The sequence below is a fragment of the Coturnix japonica genome, chromosome Z (genome assembly GCF_001577835.2).
Source record: "Coturnix japonica isolate 7356 chromosome Z, Coturnix japonica 2.1, whole genome shotgun sequence".
In the NCBI taxonomy this organism is placed as follows: domain Eukaryota; kingdom Metazoa; phylum Chordata; class Aves; order Galliformes; family Phasianidae; genus Coturnix; species Coturnix japonica.
Window position 1 is genome coordinate 54087680 of NC_029547.1, and position 20890 is coordinate 54108569.

Sequence of the window (20890 nt, forward strand, 5' to 3'; positions counted from 1 at the left end):
CCCTAATTGCTCCTTTCTGCCCTTGCAGCCATACCAGGCTGCTCACCCCTGGCCTCAATCCTGGGGACGTGCAGCCCTTCATGCTCTTCACCCCACGAGTGCCATCCACTCCTGCAGCTGCTCAGTACTCTGCAGGCTGATCCCTGGGCTTTAAAGTCTAATTAGGAGCCTCTTGTTTTTACATACAAGTGCCCTAGATGCACCTGGCTGCTTTCTTTGGTAAAAGAGGGCCAAAGAAAGCTTTTTGGTAGCTGAGGTTCAGCTAAGGCTGAACAGCATTAAGCTGCACATTCACATATAAAGGCATTGCCCATGTGCTTGTTTTCAACACACAGCTGAAATGTTTATTCCAAAAGTTGTTCTGTGTACCTTCTTTTGTGTTATGAGCAATACATGTACGGTAGAAGATATTTCTATTCCTGCAACCTAACATACTGCAGTTTAAAAAAACACCATGGTGTTGTATTTTTAAATATGATACAAGCAGGAAGAATGCATCTCTATCAGAAACACCGACAGTGTTCCTAAACAAATATTTCCTGGCTACTGCACTGATGCTTGGAGGAAGCAGCTTTGCTATTTTATGAAGGGTGGTCTGTTTTCAAATAGGACACATAGACTTGTGTTATACCAGACCTACTAAGAGTGTCTATGTGTAGGCTAACAAAAACAAATGTCCCAGCTGTGGGTATTGCATTGACATATGAGCCTGAATTCAATTCCTAAGTCTTGCTGTATTTAAAAGTTAATTCAGCTATTTACATGCTCTGCTAATTCTTATTTTATTTATCTGTTTCTGCAAGTTTATTCCTACTGAAAGATTCTGTGGTACATTATAATGAATGAGTTTTTTTTCTCAGTATTAACTGTCATATGAAGTCCCTCATGTGAAAACTGCAACTCAGAAAGATCCCCAGCACAGGGAGAATGCTCACACACAATTTTTGGTGAGAATGGGCCCTCCAACCAGCTTGAGAACTTGCACACAGGCGGAGTCAATGAGGTTGTGTACAGAAGTAAGCCCAGATGTAGTTACTGTGATAGGAACAGAAGCAGTCTACACAGGCATCAACACATGATGAATGTGGGCATGTTTGGGAAAGGCACTTTGCTCTCTGGTGTTCATAAAATTTATACCATAACTGTGTACTGCAAGTGTCAATATAAATATAAAAAAATCTTTTCATAATGTATTTCTACAGTTACCATAATTCACATAAACCACAATGCCTCATAATAAAAAGAGGTAGCACTGAATGCCCAGAATTGCACTCACTTAAGCAAGGTGTTGTTGACTTCTGCAAAGCTCCTCATAGAAAGGAAGTTACCTCTTTTGCTAAATGCTCTCGTTATTGTGTTCTGATAACATCACTCATCTTCAACACAAAAACACAAAAAACATCACCCTTTAAAAAGCACACTGGTGGGTTTTTTTGTTTGTTTGTTTTTGCTTTGATACTGCATGGATAAAGTGGGAAAAAGCAGGAAATTTGGAAAAATGTCTAAGAAGCCCTAAAATTATTTAAGTAATAGAGTTCCTTGTTATTTTTTTCTCCATGTCAGAAGACAAATGGGAGATTGGTTTGCTCCCCAGTAACATTCAGGATTAATTCCTGTTTTGTAGAACTAACCAGAATCAGCTCATGCCTTGTAACTCATTATAAACTCTGCTCATTTATGTCATCTGTCTAAGCACTAGCCTCAGTTACTGTTGTTTATATGTAGAAGATGAGAACAAATTGGTGCAGTATTGATTGGCATGGTGAGTCAAAACAAATGAATTTTAGTTAATCCTACTTTATAACTCAACACACGTGCTGTTAGACAGCTCACCAGACTTGTGGTGCACATGCTTGAGAAAGTGAAAGTGTCTTTCTTTCACATCATAAAAATTTCTAACTGATATCAATTTATCAATGATTATTCAGTGAAATTCAAAGAGCCCTACTGATGGTCTCTCATCCTCCAAAGTAGTTGGTTGCATGCATGGCACCATGAGGAGGAGAAAGGTCAAGGCAACACAGTGCCTTTATCAGCAGGAATGTTTGTCTTCATATTCCTCCAAGAGGAATGGTTTGAGCGTAACCTCTGGGCAGTGTAAATGCACTGCCCTGTGCCAAGATTTCAGTGTGCAAGATGGATCTGGGACTAAGCTGAATCTTCTTCACCCTGATGTGCTTCCAAGACCTTCCTCCATGGCTGCATGAACTTCCTTCATGGCTTCCACCAAAATCCATTTTACAAACTTGTACATATGAGGCAGTGGAATTTCCCATATTCAGTCTCAATCACATTATCAGAGATACCCAAGTTCATTACTAGTTTCTTACTACAGTGTAAGCCTTGGGTTCACATCACACTACTCCAGTGCAAGCAAGTAAGTCTGAACATTTTCTACATTTCTATCAGTTTTCCCTAAACTAGTGCATCGTGGTATACATATGAAGCCTAAGATTATGTTCAGCTTTCAAGAAAGCCAAATCATACCAAATCAGTTGAACTCTGCAGCTCAGTCTTGCTAGAAATTTTACTTTAACCTGAATGCTGTACTTTTCTGGAAAATTTCTAGTTTTATGGATCCTTAAAGTTCAGAAAGGGTTGTCAGGTAGTGGAATGGGCTGCCCAGGGGAGTGGTAGAGTCACTGACCTTAGGGGTGTTCAAGAATCAACTGGATGTTGTGTTGAAGGACATGGTTTAGTGGGAGCTATTGGTGATAGGGGAACAGTTGGACTGGATGATCATTTAGGTCTTTTCCAACCTTGGTGATTCTATGATTCTGTGAGTAACATATCCTTGTAGGAAGACCACATACCATGTACCATGTTGCCAAAGTGGTATTTCATTCTTCATAACGACCCCCAAACACATTTTGAAGCGGGCAACAGAAAAAAATCCTCAATTTAATCATAAGGAACACTGAGTCCTAGGGACGTAGAAAGACCAGTTCCACTCTACACAGGGTTCTGCATGCAGGAAATGATTTTGGCAGCACCACAATTCTGGTCCCAGATATTTAGATAGGTTTAGACCTAGCTAAGTATGTTCTGACTACTCCGTGTGCTGTGTTCATTAGGGAAATTAAGAAAAGAGAAAGTGATGCTAAATTAGTGAAAAAAATAGCAGTGGCAACAAAGTATGGCAAGGTTACCTTTGTTATAAAGTGTCCATCATTTTGTATGAATACAGGTACAGTTGGTTTTTTTCTGTCTTGAAATCTGCTGCTGATAAATTCTGTGTGACCTATGTCACTGATGTCTGAACAAGAACAACAGAGACATTATATTGATGAAATATATCATGCAGAGGTCTTCTTATGATTTTAAAGGCTAATTTATGCATCACTTTATTTTATAATCAAACTTGACTCTTCACTGGAGCAACTTGTTTGCACTCTTCTATTTTGTACATAAGGAGTAAGCACCATAATGTATAATTTTTCACATGATGCCACTTGTTAATAAAATAAATTTTTAGCTACAGCAGTACTGCAAAAATAATGCTTGGACTTTTGTGAATGAAAGATGGGGAAATTCTGTATCTAATGGCTGCGGATAACTCTGATGTTTTGACACACTGATGTGAATTATGTCGTATGTGTACAGAATTCTCTGTCCCTTTCTTGACTAAGAAACCTATATCTGTCCTTAAGCATATTACCACTTGTTTTAATTTTCACTAAGGCCTGCTAATTGTACCAAATCCTACTCGTGAACTGTAGAAGGAAGGCTAATTTGCAGTAGTAAAAAATCAGACTGCTAAAGCAGAGGCTGAATGTAGTCCAGACTGAGGCACTTCTGCAGTTGTAATGGATGCCTTTTGTTTTGCTTTAAACTAGATATTTTAATTATGATTCCTAGTTCTTTAGATAAACAAATCATTTCAAAGACAGAAAAGACTTTCTGGTATAATTTCATTTTACCTTTCAGCAGAGTGCCACCAAGTCAAGCAGTTTGCAAAGAAGGTTTGAAGATAGTATTTTATTCTTGCAGATTTAAAAAAGGAAGGAAGGAAGGAAGGAAGGAAGGAAGGAAGGAAGGAAGGAAGGAAGGAAGGAAGAAGGAAGGAAGGAGGAAGGAAGGAAGGAAGGAGAAGGGAAAGAGAGGAAGGAAGAAGGAGGAGGAAGGAAGGAAGGAAGAAGGAAGGAAGGAAGTAAGGAAGGAAGGAAGGATAGGAAGGAAGGGAATGGAAGGAAGGAAGGAAGGAAGGAAGGAACGGAAGGAAGGAGAAGGAAGGAAGGAAGAGGAAGGAAGGAAAGACAGGAAGGAAGAAGGAAGGAAGGGAAGGAAGGAAGGAAGGAAGGAAGGAAGGAAGGAAGGAAGGAAGGAGGAAGGAAGGAAGGAAGGAAGGAGGGAAGGAAGGAGGAAGGAAGGAGGGAAGGAAGGAGGAAGGAAGGAAGATGAAGGAAGGAAGGAAGAGAGGAAGGAAGAAAGGGAAGGAAGGAAGGAAGGAAGGAAGGAAGGAAGGAAGGAAGGAAGGAAGGAAGGAAGGGAAGGAAGGAAGGAAGGAAGGAAGGAAGGAAGGAAGGAAGGAAGGAAGGAAGGAAGGAAGGAAGGAAGGAAGGAAGGGAAGGAAGGAAGGAAGGAAGGAAGGAAGGAAGGAAGGAAGGAAAGGAAGGAAGGAAGGAAGGAAGGAAGGAAGGAAGGAAGGAAGGAAGGAAGGAAGGAAGGAAGGAAGGAAGGAAGGAAGGAAGGAAGGAAGGGAAGGAAGGAAGAAGGAAGGAAGGAAGGAAGGAAGGAAGGAAGGAAGTGAAGGAAGGAAGGAAGGAAGAAGGAAGGAAAGAAGGAAGGAAGGAAGGAAGGAAGGAAGGAAGGAAGGAAGGAAGGAAGGAAAAGAAGAATACAAAAAAAAGAAGGAAATGGAAAAGGAGGAAGGAAGGAAGGAAGAAGGAAGGAAGGAAGAAAGGAAGGAGAGGAAGGAAGGAAGGAAGGAAGGAAGGAAGGGAAGGAAGGGAGGAAGGAGAAAGGAAGGAAGGAAGGAAAGAAGGGTAGGAGAAGGAAGGAAGGCAGGTAAGGTAAGGAAGGGAAGAGGGATGGAAGGAAGGAAGGAAGGAGAGGGGAGGGGAGGGAGGAAGGGGAAGGGAGGGAGGAAGGAAGGAGGAGGGAGGAAGGAAGGAGGGGGAAGGGAGGAGTGAGAGAAGGAGGAGAGGAAAGAGGAGGAAAGAGGATAAGGAGGAAAGGAGGAAAAGGGAGGAAAGGAGGAAGGAGGAAAGGAGGAAGGAGATAGGAGAGAGAAAGAAGAAGAGAAAGAGAAAGAAAGAGAGAAGAAAGGAGGAAAAAGAAGAGAGAAAGAAAGAAAGAAGAAAGAAAGAAAGAAAGAAAGAAAGAAAGAAAGAAAGAAAGAAAGAAAGAAAAAAAGAAGAAGAAAGAAAGAAAAGAAAGAAAGAAGAAAGAAAGAAGAGAAGAAAGAAAGGAAGAAAGAAGAAAGAAAGAAAGAAAGAAAGAAAGAAAGAAAGAAGAAAGAAAGAGAAAGAAAGAAAGAAAGAAAGAAAGAAAGAAAGAAAGAAAGAAGAAAGAGAGAGAGAGAGAAAGAAAGAAAGAAAGAAAGAAAGAAAGAAAGAAAGAAAGAAAGAAAGAAAGAAAGAAAGAAAGAAAGAAAGAAAGAAAGAAAGAAAGGAAGAAGAGGAAAAAAGGAGTGGGGTAGAAGTGAAGAAGTAAAGGAGGTGGGAAGAACTTACCAGCCTAACAGTGCAACCTTTTATGCTGAAACCATCCTTGAGAACTATTTGACAGGCTCACTCAGTAATTAGCAAGATCTATAATGACTAGAACTGATTATCTTCTTTTGGGGAATCCAAGAAACTGAGTGCCTCTGCTCATAGCAGATAGTTAGGCAGACTGCAACTGATTTGCTTTGTCACAGCAATTCTTGTACTGCCTAGAAAGGAAAAAGGAAAGCTATTATTGCATTAATAGCAAGGTTCGTGTATAAATAAAGTAATATCCTGAAGGGGTACAAAATGTGTTGTATTACTATATTTGGTGTTCTATGTTGCTGTTGTCAACAAACACAACCAAATGTATGGAGCTGTGCTGCACATAGACAAGCAGTACAAAGTTCTTTAGAATGGGCTCATAACTTGGCTTATTTTTAATAATCACACAATTTGCCAGCTATAAACAATTCTAGCTCTTTCTGGCATTCCTGTAGCAGGCTGCTGTGCTGGTGACTTCCATGTTTTGGTCTTGTTTGTCACTTGGCTCTTTTCTGATGGTTAGTGGAAGAGACGCTTTCAGGTTCTTTTCAAGGAACCTCAGGGCTCTCTCCTGGCAGTTCAGCCTAATGGAATTAAGCCTGACATGTTTCAACTCCATTTCTTTATAAAATAAACATAAAACAATGGTCTAGATTTCTAATAAAACTCTTGAACCATGCAAGATTCAAACTTTCCCTTCTCCTTTACACCTCTGTCAATGAAGACCATAAAAGAGGAATACAACGGGATAAATCACCACAAATCTGAAATCCACTGCAGCATATTAAATGGCATGGTCTCACTGAAAGAAAGGGTGACCCTGCAGCTCCATGCAGTTTGAAGCTAATTGTTTTCGTCAGGATGGGAACGTCTGGAAGTCCACAGCAGTGTCCCACCAGCAAGGCTTCAGTAACCGAGCCAGCCTACACAGAATGAGCCCACTTTGTAGCAACGCAGCGGGCTCAGACACCACCTATTCTGTTCTCCAAACTGTCATGCATAACAACTTCATTGTGCTAAATTGAACTTGAAAGCAACCAAAGGCTAAGAGAAGGAGAGGCTATGAGAAAAGCGTGCTGTCAGCGCTGGCAAAGGCTGACCTGGAAAGTAGGCTCAGAGACAGGAGAATAAAAGACCAGAGCCCATGAACACCACATATTGTTTCATTTTAAAGTATGATTCCCATACCAGCGAAAGTAGCAAATGTGATGTAAATTTATTTAAATGGATTCCACCTCTTAAAAGTTTGCCAGCCGCTCTTATCCAAGTTTCCCAGCTTTCTGATTCGTTACTTACAGTGGGAATATAACGACATACAGTCATCATTGTAACAGCTTCTTTGCAGGGGCACAATGATGATTAATAGCTAGCAGCAAATTTTCACATGGGCTCTGAAGCACTGTAGCGTTAAGCAGCCAAACACTCCCAAATCCCCCTTTTCTGTTCCCCTGAAAAGTCCTCTCCTTGTACCTTGCAGATATGAACAAAGCCTATCTTAATTCCAATCAGCTTTTCCTCATTCAAAGAAACTTTCTCTTTTCATAATTGATTCGTGTGCTTATTTTTTTTTTAGCCTTTCTCTTAGTCTGCGTATTTTTATTGTAATTGTTTTCTCTTTTTTTTTTTTCCTTTTCTTTCTTTTTTTTTTTTTTTTTTCAGGAGAAGGTAGGAAATCATTTCAGAAATAATTTGTTTAGCTTTGTTTTCACCTCCAAAATATACTTCAAGAGATTTTCCCAGCTAGCTGAGCTACACATACAAGAAAGAATCAAAAACAAGTAGGCTGAAAAAGAGGCCTTAGCTTTCCCTGGGTCGAAAGATGATTAGCCTGTAGCACTGAGGGATGAGCTTGGATAAACAGTTCTGGTAAAGTGAGGTAAAGACTGGGGAGCTATAAGAAGAAGCTGATTCTATTTATTGTGTCAGTTTTCATTCCCATGGTAAACTTGCAAACAAAACTGAAATGGAATTATTTTTCTGTGCAGAATTATTTCAAAGATATCTTTGAAGAGAAATATTTTATCAGAATTACTTAGAAATATTTGATTTCTCTTTTGGTGTTTGTTCATTGATGTGAATTTGCTAGCTTTCCACAAACATCCTTACACTGACAAATTAGAAACACTCTGGGAGCTGATTCAGTATTCCCTTCATCAGTTTTCATGTATCACTGCACTTTGACAGAATTACACTCGATTTGCCCCAGAATGAGTATAGGGCAGATCAGAAAAATTCTGTCTTGATTTTCATTTGGGAAAACATTTTTCAAGACAGAGAAAAAATTCAAAGCAAAGTTTGAAAGCTAAACATCAGTCTGCTTTTTTCTCTGTCTTGAGGAAATTGTTACCATTCTATAGCTTCACATACAGATCACATACTTCTAATGTTTCACTGATGATATGCTTTGTGCATTATTGGTGTTCTGCTAATGAACTACTGTACACTAAATTTGATCTGTCCAATGCAAGAGAATATTTCCTAGCCATTAACTTATACAACATAATGCATAAAGATGAATTTTGAAATTAACTTAATATCTAGGAATAAATAGTGTTCACTATAATGACTTCATACAGTAGGTGAGATGAGGAAATAAATGTGTTTAGCATTAGCCTTCTCCCTCATGTGCTTTAACAGAGCACTCCATTCAAGTTGCCCATAAATTCAGCAGATTTATTTTTCAAAAGAGGATAAATTTTCCTCCTAGTTTTACTCCCAAAATGTTCTTTTGCAAAAATATAAACTAACTGGGAACACTTCCAATTATTTTTCATCTTTTGAAAACTTTCATTCGGTTCATTTTGTTTCAGCTTCCAGTGAGACAAAACAGAAGATTGGTTTTATAATTCCCACTGAAAACTTCTTAAGGTTACATAAGAAATAATATCACATACCAAAATCTTTCAGGAGACCAAATTCTGACTCAATTTCCCTGTGCTGCAGAGCTTTGCAAGCAGGGCTGCCACTTTTTCTTTTTTTTTTTTTCCCCTTATCTTACTAAGATTTTGACCATAGTGTAACTTAGCAGATTTCCATATGATTTAATGTACGTGACCCAAGGCTTGAATCAGGCTCACGGGAATTTTGTCAAGTATTATTGATGCTCAGTGAAGTAAAGGTTGCACAACAAAGGTGAGATTATTCTGCAGTATCACTGGGTGATACTACTTTCTTTTAACTGGGAGTTATATCACATCCAAGAAAGTCTTGCTTTGTTTTCCACAAGTGTTTTCACTTTGCACTGTTTTGAAATTTGAAAGAAGGAGTTAAAAATTGTGCAAATTCTAACACATATTTGTAGCTGGTACTGAACAATATTCACATTCCATTATTTAAGAGGGAATGTGGTAGAAAATATTCCTGGAGGAATGGGAACCTAAAATTACATATGGATGAGGATGCTTTGTTCTCAGGTTTATGGACCACGAGTTCTGCAGGTGGAGTCACAAATCTGCCCACTGTCCCTGACCACATCAGAACTCTGGATTTGATGCAAAATATTTAAAATATTATGCAGCCAGTGAGCTCCCCATTGATTATGCGTCTGAAAAGCATTATGAGTGTTGTTTATTTTTGCAAATACATAGAACGCATGCACAATCCTGGTAGTTTCAAGCAATGGAATGCAAATACTTAGCATGTGAGACTAAAATCTCAAATGACATGCCTCTTTCAGGAAGCATCAACATGAGCACATTCAACATGCCAGCATGGCCATGCATCGTAATGCACCTTTTGGAGGACAGCAGAGTCCCAGCACAGCCAGGATTTTACAGACAGGAGGCTTGCAGAAGTGCATTTATTCATCCTGGTTTCACAGAGCCAAACTTTATGTAACTACAGTTTTAGACAGGAAAACTTCTTTTACCAAGAGTCTCTGGTGGTTTCTGGGCACAGGTCACACCACATAATTTGCTGAAAATATTAGATGGATCCAACCCAAGGGCATGGCCAAATATTCACAGTCATGCAGAAGCCTGACTCTAAATCTCAGGTCCGCGTCTCCAATGTACTTAACCCTGTATCCTCCTCTGTATTGTGAGCTTCTCACCCAAAGGCTTCAGCAATCTTTCCTTGTTTTGGAGTGCATCCACTCCCTCTCCACTAGTGGTCTTCAGATATTTTGGTAGGCACCAACTCTCCAAGGTTTCATAAACAAAATACACATAACTGACCAACACAGTGGTTGCAATTACACAGCTTAAATCTAGGAAAGTGTTGAAGTAGGCTTAGCCAGATTTTCTTACCTATTTTTTCCTCACATACTTCTTCTATTTCCTCTGTTGTTGTTTTTTCCTACAATTCAGAAAATTCTGATTATTGCTCTTTGTGCAGATACCTGAAATCCTATATAATCTTCCTTTTTTCTGCTGGGTGCTATGCCATCATAATCCTGTTTGTGTGTGTGTGTATGTGTGTGTATGTGTTTTGTTGTTGTTTTTGTTTCGTGGGGTTTTTTTAATTCCATCTTTACACTTTGGTTCTTCATTACAGCCTTCCAGCTCATTTCCCCTTTTAGAGTTTGATGACAGCTCATGCTCTCCATTTTCAGTGGTTGTATTGACTTTGTAAGATTGTACCACGGTGTATCTGTGCCACACTCTCTGTGCATTGAAGATCACAGACTTAATGTGCTTATTAAAGTGGTGTAATTCTGTCCATACCGACCTACTTTAATAAGGAGGAATTAACAAGTTCTGTGTAATCCTTCAGTTCTTCATAAATCAAATTGTCTCATTCCAGATTTACGCCGTTGCATATTTCCAAGTTATTTGGTTTTATTATCCAGTTCCAGATCACTACTTGTTTCCTCTGTGAGCTATCAACTTTGTGATAAAGCCAGATTAAATATTTGGATTAAAATTGTGACAAAACTACAAAACAAATGCATTTAATTGTCTTGGGAAACAAAGCTACGAATGTATTGGCATTACATTTTGTGCTTAGCTTCAGCTGCAACAGTTCCCGTTGAACAAAGAAATCAAGTACTGTGAAGAAAAAACACTTCATTCCAAAGTTTACTAAATTATCCAGAAAACAACTTTTTACCCCTAAATATGAGCACTGAGTCATATGAAATAAAAATGTTTTGCAGAAGGCTACCCACAGAATCCCATCTGCCATTTTCTGATTTTCATTTTTGCCCCAGGGTTTCTGTATATTATTTAGGTCATCAGCAAGAGCAATAAATCATAAGTATCATTAGTATCATAGACACAGATATCCTGTGACATCATGTTTCTTGAATTATTCTTCTGGTCCCTTGCTGACAATTTCTCTTAATTGCTCTGAAGGCAGTCGGTGCTTTCTGTCTTGAATGTGCCTGTTCCTGTTTTCTCTCCATCTCACCTTTAACCTTTAACTTTCAGACTCTCATGGATCACCAGTCATTGTATGCTTATCCAATAAAGGGCCATCTCAGAAAGGAATCTCCTCCTAAGCATAATACATCTTATTCCTTCAGTCTCTTCAAGCAAACAGTCCTCTGCAATGAAAAGCACTTTGTACTCTTTGGAAAATAAAGAAGCAAATGTACAACCAGTTATGGGTAGTGTCAGCACATGTCACCTCTTGCCCAAACATCATGTAAGACAAAGTGTTGTGAAGAATGGGAGACTAAAATGTGAGCAAGTACTGAGAGGAACCATTATGACATGAATCCTGTGTGTACTGAGGCAATGGAGAAGAACAGACTTAGAAAGGACATAGGGAATCTTTCTATTTTTACAGATGATGATAGGAGGATGGGGGAAACACCAGAGTTATAGAAATATTTCAGTAAGAAATTATGTGATTTTCTTTCGTTAATTCATGATACATACAACCTATTTACATTTTCACATTCTGAAAGAACATAGAAAACTTTCTAAAGAGCTGCTGGAAAATTGCAGATGATCAGGAGCATCAGTATTGTTGGAGTGCTGGGGAACTTGATGTACGGAGAAAAGCTGAAGGAATTGTGTTTATTCAGCCTGGGAAAGAGAAAGCTCAGGTGTTTCCATAACTGGATGGTTGTTATAGAAGAATCTATCCCAATTTCACAAAGATGTGTGATGCAGGGCAATAGGCAGTGGACACAAGATGCCTAAGAGGAAGTTCTAAAGAAAGAAACTCACTATTAGAACTCTCAAATACAGAAATGTTTTGCCTGGGGCAAAAGTAGAATTTACGTTGGTGGAAATATTTTAGGTTTGGCTTGACAGTGCCCTCAATAACCTAATCCAAGTCTTTGCTTTCAGCAGAAGGTTGAATCTGGTGATGTCTAGTGTCCCTTCTGACCTAGGGTTCTCCAAGATTCTGCAACTCAGTTTCCAGTGCATACTAGAACCAGATTTAGAGTAGGGTTCAAATCCTACAAGAAGACAAACATAATTTTTTAAAATACATTTAAAATACTAAAATAATACAATTACTTTCCAAGTTACATTCATTTCACAGGACTAGAAATAAAAAAAAGAAACAAACAAACAAATTAACTTTTCTAAAAGAATCCAGGCTTCCAGGATAGCCATCCTCCACTTTACTCCATCCACTCTAATCCCATACTGCTCTGTCAACTTTGTCTTAGTTGTATATCTGTGAAGCAAGCATAAGATACTGTGAGCCTCTGTTACTGTAAGTAAGTGATTTCGATGAAAATATTTACTGTAAGAGCAATCAGACAACATCATCTTGTAAAAGCTGAATTTTAATCATTTTAATTGTATTCCTCTATGGATACTGTCACTTGATTTTATCTCCTCAGTCCCCCTTTATTTGTATTTCTTATCTCCTGGACTCACCACTGCTAGCTTGAATCATCAAATCAGCTAGCAATTCAAGCAGCTGCCTCTCATTTCTTATTGCTTTTGTTATAATTTGCCCAAAAATAGTCCAACAGTTCTCACATCTTACTGCCATGATGTACTTTCAACATAATCTCTGCTTGGAACTAATCTTGTGCTATGATCTTTCAGATGAAATTCCTTTCCTCTGTTGACCTCCACCCCTACGCTTTGCCCTTTCCAAGATGTACAGCTTGACAGTCTCATATCTGCAGTACTTCTTACTTCTACTGTGATTGTTATCCAGGACTTTATTTATATTGTTCACTTTTCATCTTTATTTTCACCTTTAGTATTTGCCTCTGGTAAGACCACAAACATTACTTTAATATTTTCCATCTCTAAACTTTCTAAGGTGATTTCCTTCATTTGCACTTTTTGTAAAAATTTTATTTGTAAGACAACTGCATTTCTGTTTTCTGATCAAGTGATGCTTTTGCCCTCTTTCCTGCCTGTTCTGCAGCTTCCTGCCTTTTGTTCTTACTTCTACAGGAGAACTAACTCACACACTTCTTTCCCCTCTCTAAAAAAGACATTCAGTCAGTCTATCAAATAGATTTTGACTGTTAGATCAGCCCGAAGATTATCTCAGTGACCTCCCTGCATCCCAGAGGAACTACTGCACTGGGTACAGATCAGAGCAATAATTACGTATTTTGCCCTATATTATCTGCCTGGTCACTATGCCTCCCTGTCTTTCCACACATACAAATAAATGGCAAGTGACAGCATAGAACACAAAACCACTGTATCTAGGTTGGTAGACGTACCTCTAAGACTGATATTTTCTCTCCAGTATGAGCACTCATAGGAACTTGATCTCATTCTTTCAGGAAACCACGAGAGTGAAAGCACACCTGTAATCCAGATTTTCTGCACGAATCAGATTTTTCACGAGACTACTCCATTATGCATAGACAGAAGAAAATACCTATATCAAAAATGTCATAGATCATTGAATCTAAGATCAAGGGATTGTCCAGGCTTTAGATCTTTCTCACATGAGGAAGAGGAGAAAGGATAAAAGATACGCAATAACATTAATTGACAGAGCAAAATCTCAGCTACAAGACATTATTTTTCAGCATAATTGCTACCATTAGCTGTATATGTTTCCAGCAATGAATGAAAACTGTCATGCTGTGCTCGAAAATCAACTCTGCACCACTGCAGGTGACCTGCTGTTTCACAGCTGCTATGGCAGCACTACTGCTTGGAAAATGTTGTCCAGGGTGTCTGTCTTTGATCATCCCAAACAGATGGAAGTCAGAAGGCACGATATCCAGACTGTATGTTGGATGTGGTAGGACATTCCAGCCAGGGCTTGCAAAGTGCTCCACAGTCTTCAAACTGTTATGGGGCCTTGTGTTGCAAAAGAACAGCTGTCTACTTCTCCAGCATGATTCTGCAATTTAGTCAGTGTCACAGTGCAATTTTCTGAGCTGATAGTTTGTCCAGGATCCAGGAAATCCAGAAGAATCAACCTTTCCTATCCCCAAAAGACCTTGTACATCACTTTACCCACTGAGGTCTGTGCCTTGAACTTTTTCTTCAGTGGGGAATTCACGTCACCACTCCATGAACTGCTCTTTTGAATTCGGCTCATTGTGGTGGCTTAATTTCTTGTCACCAGTCATGATATAATCCAGGAAATTGTCATTTTCATCTTCTTATACTTGCTCAATGGGTCCTGAAAAAAATGTGTATACAGGGTTCCTTCTGTTCCTGTGTGAGCATTTGTGGGACTCATCTGGCACAAACTTTGCAATATTCCAACACTGCCACCATTTTCCCGAAAACACTGAAGCCAATATTCAGCTCTATACACAGTTCCTTGGTCATAATACACCAATTCACATCGATGAGCTGATCAAGACAGTTCATACCATGGAGTGAGAGCTGTGCATGGCCAACCAGAACATGGCTTGTCTTTCACATCACCACTACTGAAAGGCACCACCCATCACTTCACTGATCTCACTGCACTTCCATGTCAGACTCCATTCTGTCAGACTGCTCCTCTGCTGCCATCTGTCACACAGTAACAGCGTGTAGTGGGATGTTGGTGGGAGGTTCAGCCTCTATAGCTGTGCCACCAGCATCTCTTTCCGAAGTTGTGGGCCAATATCATAAAATAGGAGACATTACTTTTGGAGCAGCACTCAAAATAATAAAAATAAATGCATTATTAGTGAAAAGGTAATTACTTTTATCAGAATTATCCATACTTATTTTTATAGAAATTGCTGAGGAAATGTCTTTTTAAAATGGACTGAAATGAAAAAAAGGTCTTTTGTTTGTTTGTTTGTAGTTGTTGTTTGTTTCTTTCCTTCAGTTATATTAGAAAATTTGGATGTGATGAAACTTTTCTTCTGAGAAGCTGGATGAGCTTCTTTTTGAGACAGGCTGTCTCAAACAGTGAATGAAATAATAAAACTACTGCACAGCTTCCACTGTGTGAGTAACTTCTACCATTTGCCTCAACGAACTTGGCATGAACCTGAAATACACAGAGCAGTACAGGAGAGCAACAAAATAAACCTATAGAGAAATAAACAGAGCAAAGCCTTTAAAAGATCATCAGACAGCCATGTGCAACTCTGTTGAGCATTCACTCACAGATGCAACTCAAGATCTGCAACAGTCTAAATTGGGGTGGGGTTGGGCAAATGGCTATAGAAGCAAACTATTGTCTGTAAAGCTTCCATATGTGTTTTGTGTATGTTTTTTACACATTAATTGAATAATAAATCCTGAAATCATGCTTTAGCCACCTTAGCTTTTGACTGTGAGAAACATGTGCTCTGTTGCAGAAATTCTAGTTGCTTGTTGTTTAGCAATTGCAGGAAACAAATCCTATGAAACACTGGAAATTATATAAAAATGGAGCATCACTGTCAAGCTATCAAAAAGAAATCAAACTTTCAATACATAGGAAATAATACTACAATCTACAAAGGTGCTATAATATATTATGTTCAAGACAATATGTTATAAAGCCACTATTATTTCAGAACAAAGAATCTGTGAAAAGACAACCTTTCATCAGAAGACTCAGCAAACTTACTTCCACAAACTTAATAAAATTGGACCTGACTCTACTTTTAAATCTCATAAAATCGCCTACTTCTTGACATTTCTTGTATTGGTTCATTTCTCCCTATGGAAATATGACAAAGGCAAAAAAAGAAAAGTCTTGAAATCCTTTTCCTGCTTTTGATAAGATAATTTCTTCAGATAATATTTAACTTACAGTAACTCTGCAAGCCATGTAGAACAGGATATTTTTAAATTCTCTTCTTTCTCCATACTCCAAACTGTTGCTGGAATAAAAAGGAAGCAATTTAAGTATCAGCTACATGATAGAGAACTCAATTTACTGTTTCCTTGCCAGGTAATCTATGCATGCCAGGAAGTACAGTGAGGTCTCTGTACCTTTTATAACAAATGTTTCAAGGTGAAGTTTTTCTTTGAAGACTTTAAAGTTCTGTTTCCTTATTGATGAATTATTAATCTTTTTTTATTATTTTTTATTTTTAATAAAGATAATTTCACTTGGTATGAATGATGGGTTTTGTTTCTTGATATAATAGCATTTCTCCATTATGTAACATATACAGAAACTACAATTTTCTTTTCTTTTCAAATCAACTTTTCCACTGAAGTTCCTGTGAATAAGCTAATCTTAATAGTTCTCATAATCTTATAAATTCTGTAACTTTTTTTTCCTGCTTGTCACATCTCACATGAATTGAAAATTATTTAGTTCTGAAGGTCTTACAAGTGATCATGCATACCACAAAGCAACTTATTCTCTAGATTGTTTATTGGGTTTGTTTTTTTTTTCAGATATCCTTATGAAACTATTGAGATTGTGCACAATTTTCTGCTCAACTGAAAAAGATTTGGTATTCTGTTAAAAATAAAAATGGCATTTAATAGATTTACTTTTGAGTAGTTTAAAATCTCTCTAAAGTATAACTTGTTTAATTTTATGACAAACTACTCTATTTGCTGCTTCTTCCTGCCTTTCTCAGCTTGTCTGGCATTCTTTATTTCTCAAAGTGTGTACTATTCTTTAGATTTTATTAAATGGAAGGAGGAAAGGAAATTAGACCATGTCTATCTAGATAATTCACTTCAGTACTCTTTATCATTAAGAATGTAACCAGATTCTTAACCAAAATATTTTATATGCTTTTTCTGCCTGAAATCCAATGCAAAGAGCTCAAAAATGGGGATTTTGTTCCGTGAGGCTGTAATTGCACTCACTACTTCAGTCCCAAACCCTTATATCATCCTCACCCCATTTCAGTCTGTAAAACGCTGCTGCAGTCAAGTAGCAGAGTACGATGAATACCTAAACATTGCTGATGTAGGCTTACATGTGTGCAAGGTGGCTCTGTGGTACTTTATGCAAACTTAGTTTAGATTCCATTCATGACATAGAAGTGGTTTTCCTGTGTATTTGTTTTTATGCCTAATATCTGTTAAAGAGTGTTAAAAATACATATATAGCAAATCGGTGTATGATTTTTTCTTGCATATATTTTCAAGAGAAATAAGGTCCTTTGTCGTAATCATTCTCCTCAGTATTGATAAAATTCCAAAGTATAAGTGCTGTGTTGTATGTATTTCATAGACTACAACTGGATTATGTTGTTATAAGTGATATGCACATAGATTGCAAATTGCCTTAAGCTGCTTATCCAGAACCCAGAATCAATGCAAATGATTTTCCTTAACTTCATTAAGTTTCAAATCTGGTCTGTAGTGAAGCTGTCTAGATCAACATGATCACAATATCTTCCTTCAGCAACAGTATGTTTAATTTTTATGTTTTCATTTCTTTTCTTACTTGGCAGCTTAAAGTCTTTGCTGTTCTTCTTACATAAGCTTCTTGGATTATGCAGCAAGGCAGCAGAATGAATGGTCAGCCTCCTTTGACCCACACTGTCCATCTTGACCTTCAGGTAGGATCTACCATAAACACTGGGAAAGAAATATTCATAAAAGTGCTTATCCTTGTGAAATACACAGCCAGAATTACTGCCTTGGGGCAGATGATATTTCTTTCCTAAAAGGTCATGTTGCTCCTGGACATGAAAACCTGTAAAGTCTGTCTGGACACTGTGCTATTATGAAGTTTCAAAAAGTCTCCAGGAGATCTCTGAGGGAAAAAATTCTGATGAAATCATCCAGCTCTAATTATAGGAGAAATAGGGCCAGAGGCTGCTGGTGCAGAAAACAGCAGTTGCCCCTGTTTGCTTTGCTTGTGCCTATGTCCTGTAAAACTGTGCTGTCTCCTGCTTCTATGATGGATGATTTGATCCTAGAGCGCTGTCTGCACTGTGGCTGAGGAAACAAAAATTGCAATCTGTCTTACCTTACTTGAAGAGCATTCTCAGTTCTTTGGGAGGATATGGTGAGCTGTTTCCTGACCACATCTTTTCCTTTATCAGGCTGTTGATGCTGGCTAACATTCTGTCTACATGGCTAAGCCTGGATCTACCTTTGTGGGTGGACAGTGGCCTGCTACTGGTGAGCCCTGAATAGTTCTTATTGACTGAATTCCTTCAAGTATGTGTGTAACCAGAGATCTGATCCTCTGTGTCTTTGTGTTTAATTTTTAAAGAAAAGACAGAACCATCTGTCCCCAGAGGCGATGTCTGTCTTTGGATGTTTTATCCATAGCACCATTGGTAGAGAGATGCATTACAACCACAAGATAAACCTCATATGAAATGCTTGTATTCTGCCTGCCTTGTCCCTTGTCTTAGCTTTGAGGAATTCCTGAAGGAGTTAGGGCGAAGGTTTCAGACTGGTACTTTTGATTGTGGGTTTATTGTTTGTTTGATTGTTTTGTGGGGGAAAGTTGTTCCTGTTTTTATTGATTTATTTACTTTTTATCAGGAGATGGGAGGTTTCCAAAACCAAGGGCCATCTTTTAGAATTAGACTGTTTCTTCCCATGAAATTGGAGAAGCTTTCCCTGAAAATCTGCAGTAGAATCTGAAAATCTTGCAGTGTGGAGGAAAGTGCGGAAACAAGATAATAATTCTATAGTGCTAGTGAATAGCTTTCAAAATTAGGGATCAGCTCCCTCAGAATTTAAAGGTAATTCTTTTAAAAATTATTTTCGAATAATAAATGTAGGGAGTCATTTATTTTCTGCCAAATATTTACAACACTTGTTGACATCCAGGTCACATTATCCAGCATTTCCTTGCAACAATAAAGGTTAGGAACTCTTAAATATTTAAAACAAAACTAGAGATATCTTTTTCAGTTGTTCCACATACTTACTTGCTTTCCAAGGATCTACTTCTATTGATAATCCCTGAATTAGTATTCACCGCCATCTAAATCATGGAATTTTCCCCCGTTGCCAAATAAAAAACTAGACTACTGTCAAAATCTGTGAGATTTTGATAGATATAAGGTCTGGGAGATGAATAGTATGGATAGATTACACATTATGGTCTATAGCAAAAAAAAGAGTGTTGCACAGATTGCTTTGTGTTCCCTGATCTCATGCAGATCAGGTCCCCTCTGATGTGACTGTCATTGTCCACCACTTAATGCTATCAAAATGTCAAAAGGACTGTTAAGATGTCCACTCCATTTAGTCCTGTTCTCTCTTTGCTTCTTGTGGAGTGTAGGGGCTTATGTTAGTTCTGCACTCGTGGGATAACTGCATTTGCAGCAGTGTTTTTGGAGGTTGTAGACTGACATGTTGAAGAAAATAATGAGACCCATTAAGCTTCAGATGCAGTCTGTAAGTTCTGGGAAATGCACATCATCTCCATGCTCAGCACACCTGCACTTCAGGAAGCAGATTTTCCATTGCCATTGAACTCATACAGCAAAGTGATATAATTACATAAGGCAAAAAAAAAGAGAAATCTCTGTGATACAAGCCAATGAAAAGAGGCATATTTTGTCCAGAGAATGGGTGGAAAAGAGTGGAACAGAGAAACACTGAAATAATGATGGATTTTCTCAGAATGAAATAATTGTCTCATTTTCCCCATTAATATATAAAATATATTTTTAAATCTTTTGTCTGATAACTGAGACCACCTCAAGGGATTAACAAAATACCACTGGTCATCTGTGCTTTCCTAAAGAACCACAGTATTTCAGGGACGGGTCTTTTGTTAGGCTTATGATGACAGTCTTATTTGGCCTAGATGCACAAAATAGCAGAGATGGCAGGATAATTTGCTGTCTTAATTTGATAACAGACATACACCAGCTTTGTAAGAAAAGTTATTCAAAGAGAATTAAGCTGTAACAGCAAAGAAAATAGATGACCCACACTGGTATGATATGGATGTATTGTCAGGGCAGAATCAGCAAGTCTGTTTCTAGACGGCTTATAGCAGAAAGCTCCTTTTTCCTCTTTTAAATCCAGAAAGATGAAATCCAGCATGCAACTTCTGCCCATGCAATCAGCTGCTGCATGTAGAAGTATAGAATCACTCTTTTTTTTTTTTTCCCAGATAAATCCAGTTAATCACGAATTCTGAATAGTGAGATTTCCGCTGCAGAAAAAAAATTCAAAAGGCTATTTTAAGAAAATAGATAATGTTAATAAATGAAAAACTAAAATTACATGCATTTGCAACAATATTTTAAGTGCTGAAGAAGTAACAGTGAAAAGAAGATTCTCTTTAATTTCTCCATTTCCCTTTTTTCCTTTTGGATGTACTTTTTTCCTTGCTTCTGCTCATTCATTAAGCAAGATGGCATGTAGGAAAAAGGCTGAATGTGCTGGCAAGGTCCTCTCCATATTCTGCATGCATCCACTGAGATTTCTGTGGACTGTATGTGACAGTTCTACACCATTGATAGCTAAAACTCCAGACAGTGGGGCTTGCCATGACATTTTTGCTGGGTAGGATTTTCTCCATATACCTTTCTAGCTCCTGCTCTTGTCCTTGCATGGTTCAGTCTTGGCTTCAGACCTATTTTGTATGGATCCCTGCACATTTGACTAAGTTCAGCTATGTCTCAGACCTGCTGTTCTCAAACTTCACCTTGTTCTTCAGAAAATACCTGTCAGGGATTTTGACAGTGTAGGCAGGGAGCTGAAATTTCTGATGAAAATTTGATAAAGTTAATTAAGTTTTAGATTTCTGAAATACTTCCGTAGTCATCATACTCATTTAATTTTTCCACCTCAAATTGCCATGAAGTGTCATTGTAAAGGAACTAAGAAATACAATTAAATGTAAATAAGAAATGATTTTTTCAGTACAGAGCTTGCAACTGAATAGTGCACTCTATAATGAAAAAAACATACTGCTGTACATAGGTGAAAAAATAAGAGTATATCAAGACAAATAGAGCAAAATTACATTATTTTCCC

At 38.1% G+C, this 20890-nt stretch overlaps 1 protein-coding gene and 2 long non-coding RNA genes across 5 annotated transcripts in view; 1 reads left to right on the plus strand and 2 right to left on the minus strand.

The window, feature by feature from the left end:
* LOC107306499 overlaps positions 1 to 20890 on the plus strand; it is an 87485-nt gene that overhangs the window by 56816 nt on the left and 9779 nt on the right. For all 3 annotated transcript variants that reach the window (XR_001552161.2, XR_001552160.2, XR_001552162.2), the window contains exons 4-5: positions 17383 to 17490; positions 17980 to 18058. The gene's annotated coding sequence lies outside the window, so the exon portion shown is untranslated. The remainder of the gene's footprint in view (positions 1 to 17382; positions 17491 to 17979; positions 18059 to 20890) is intronic.
* On the minus strand, positions 8680 to 17479 carry LOC107306501. The gene is made up of 3 exons (XR_001552164.2): positions 17376 to 17479; positions 15771 to 15840; positions 8680 to 15017 (listed from the first exon to the last, which is right to left on the minus strand). It is a non-coding gene; the product is annotated as an uncharacterized LOC107306501 (long non-coding RNA).
* LOC116652486 overlaps positions 18679 to 20890 on the minus strand; it is a 29788-nt gene continuing 27576 nt past the window's right edge. The window contains exon 3 of the long non-coding RNA XR_004305568.1: positions 18679 to 20063. This is a non-coding gene — a long non-coding RNA (uncharacterized LOC116652486). The remainder of the gene's footprint in view (positions 20064 to 20890) is intronic.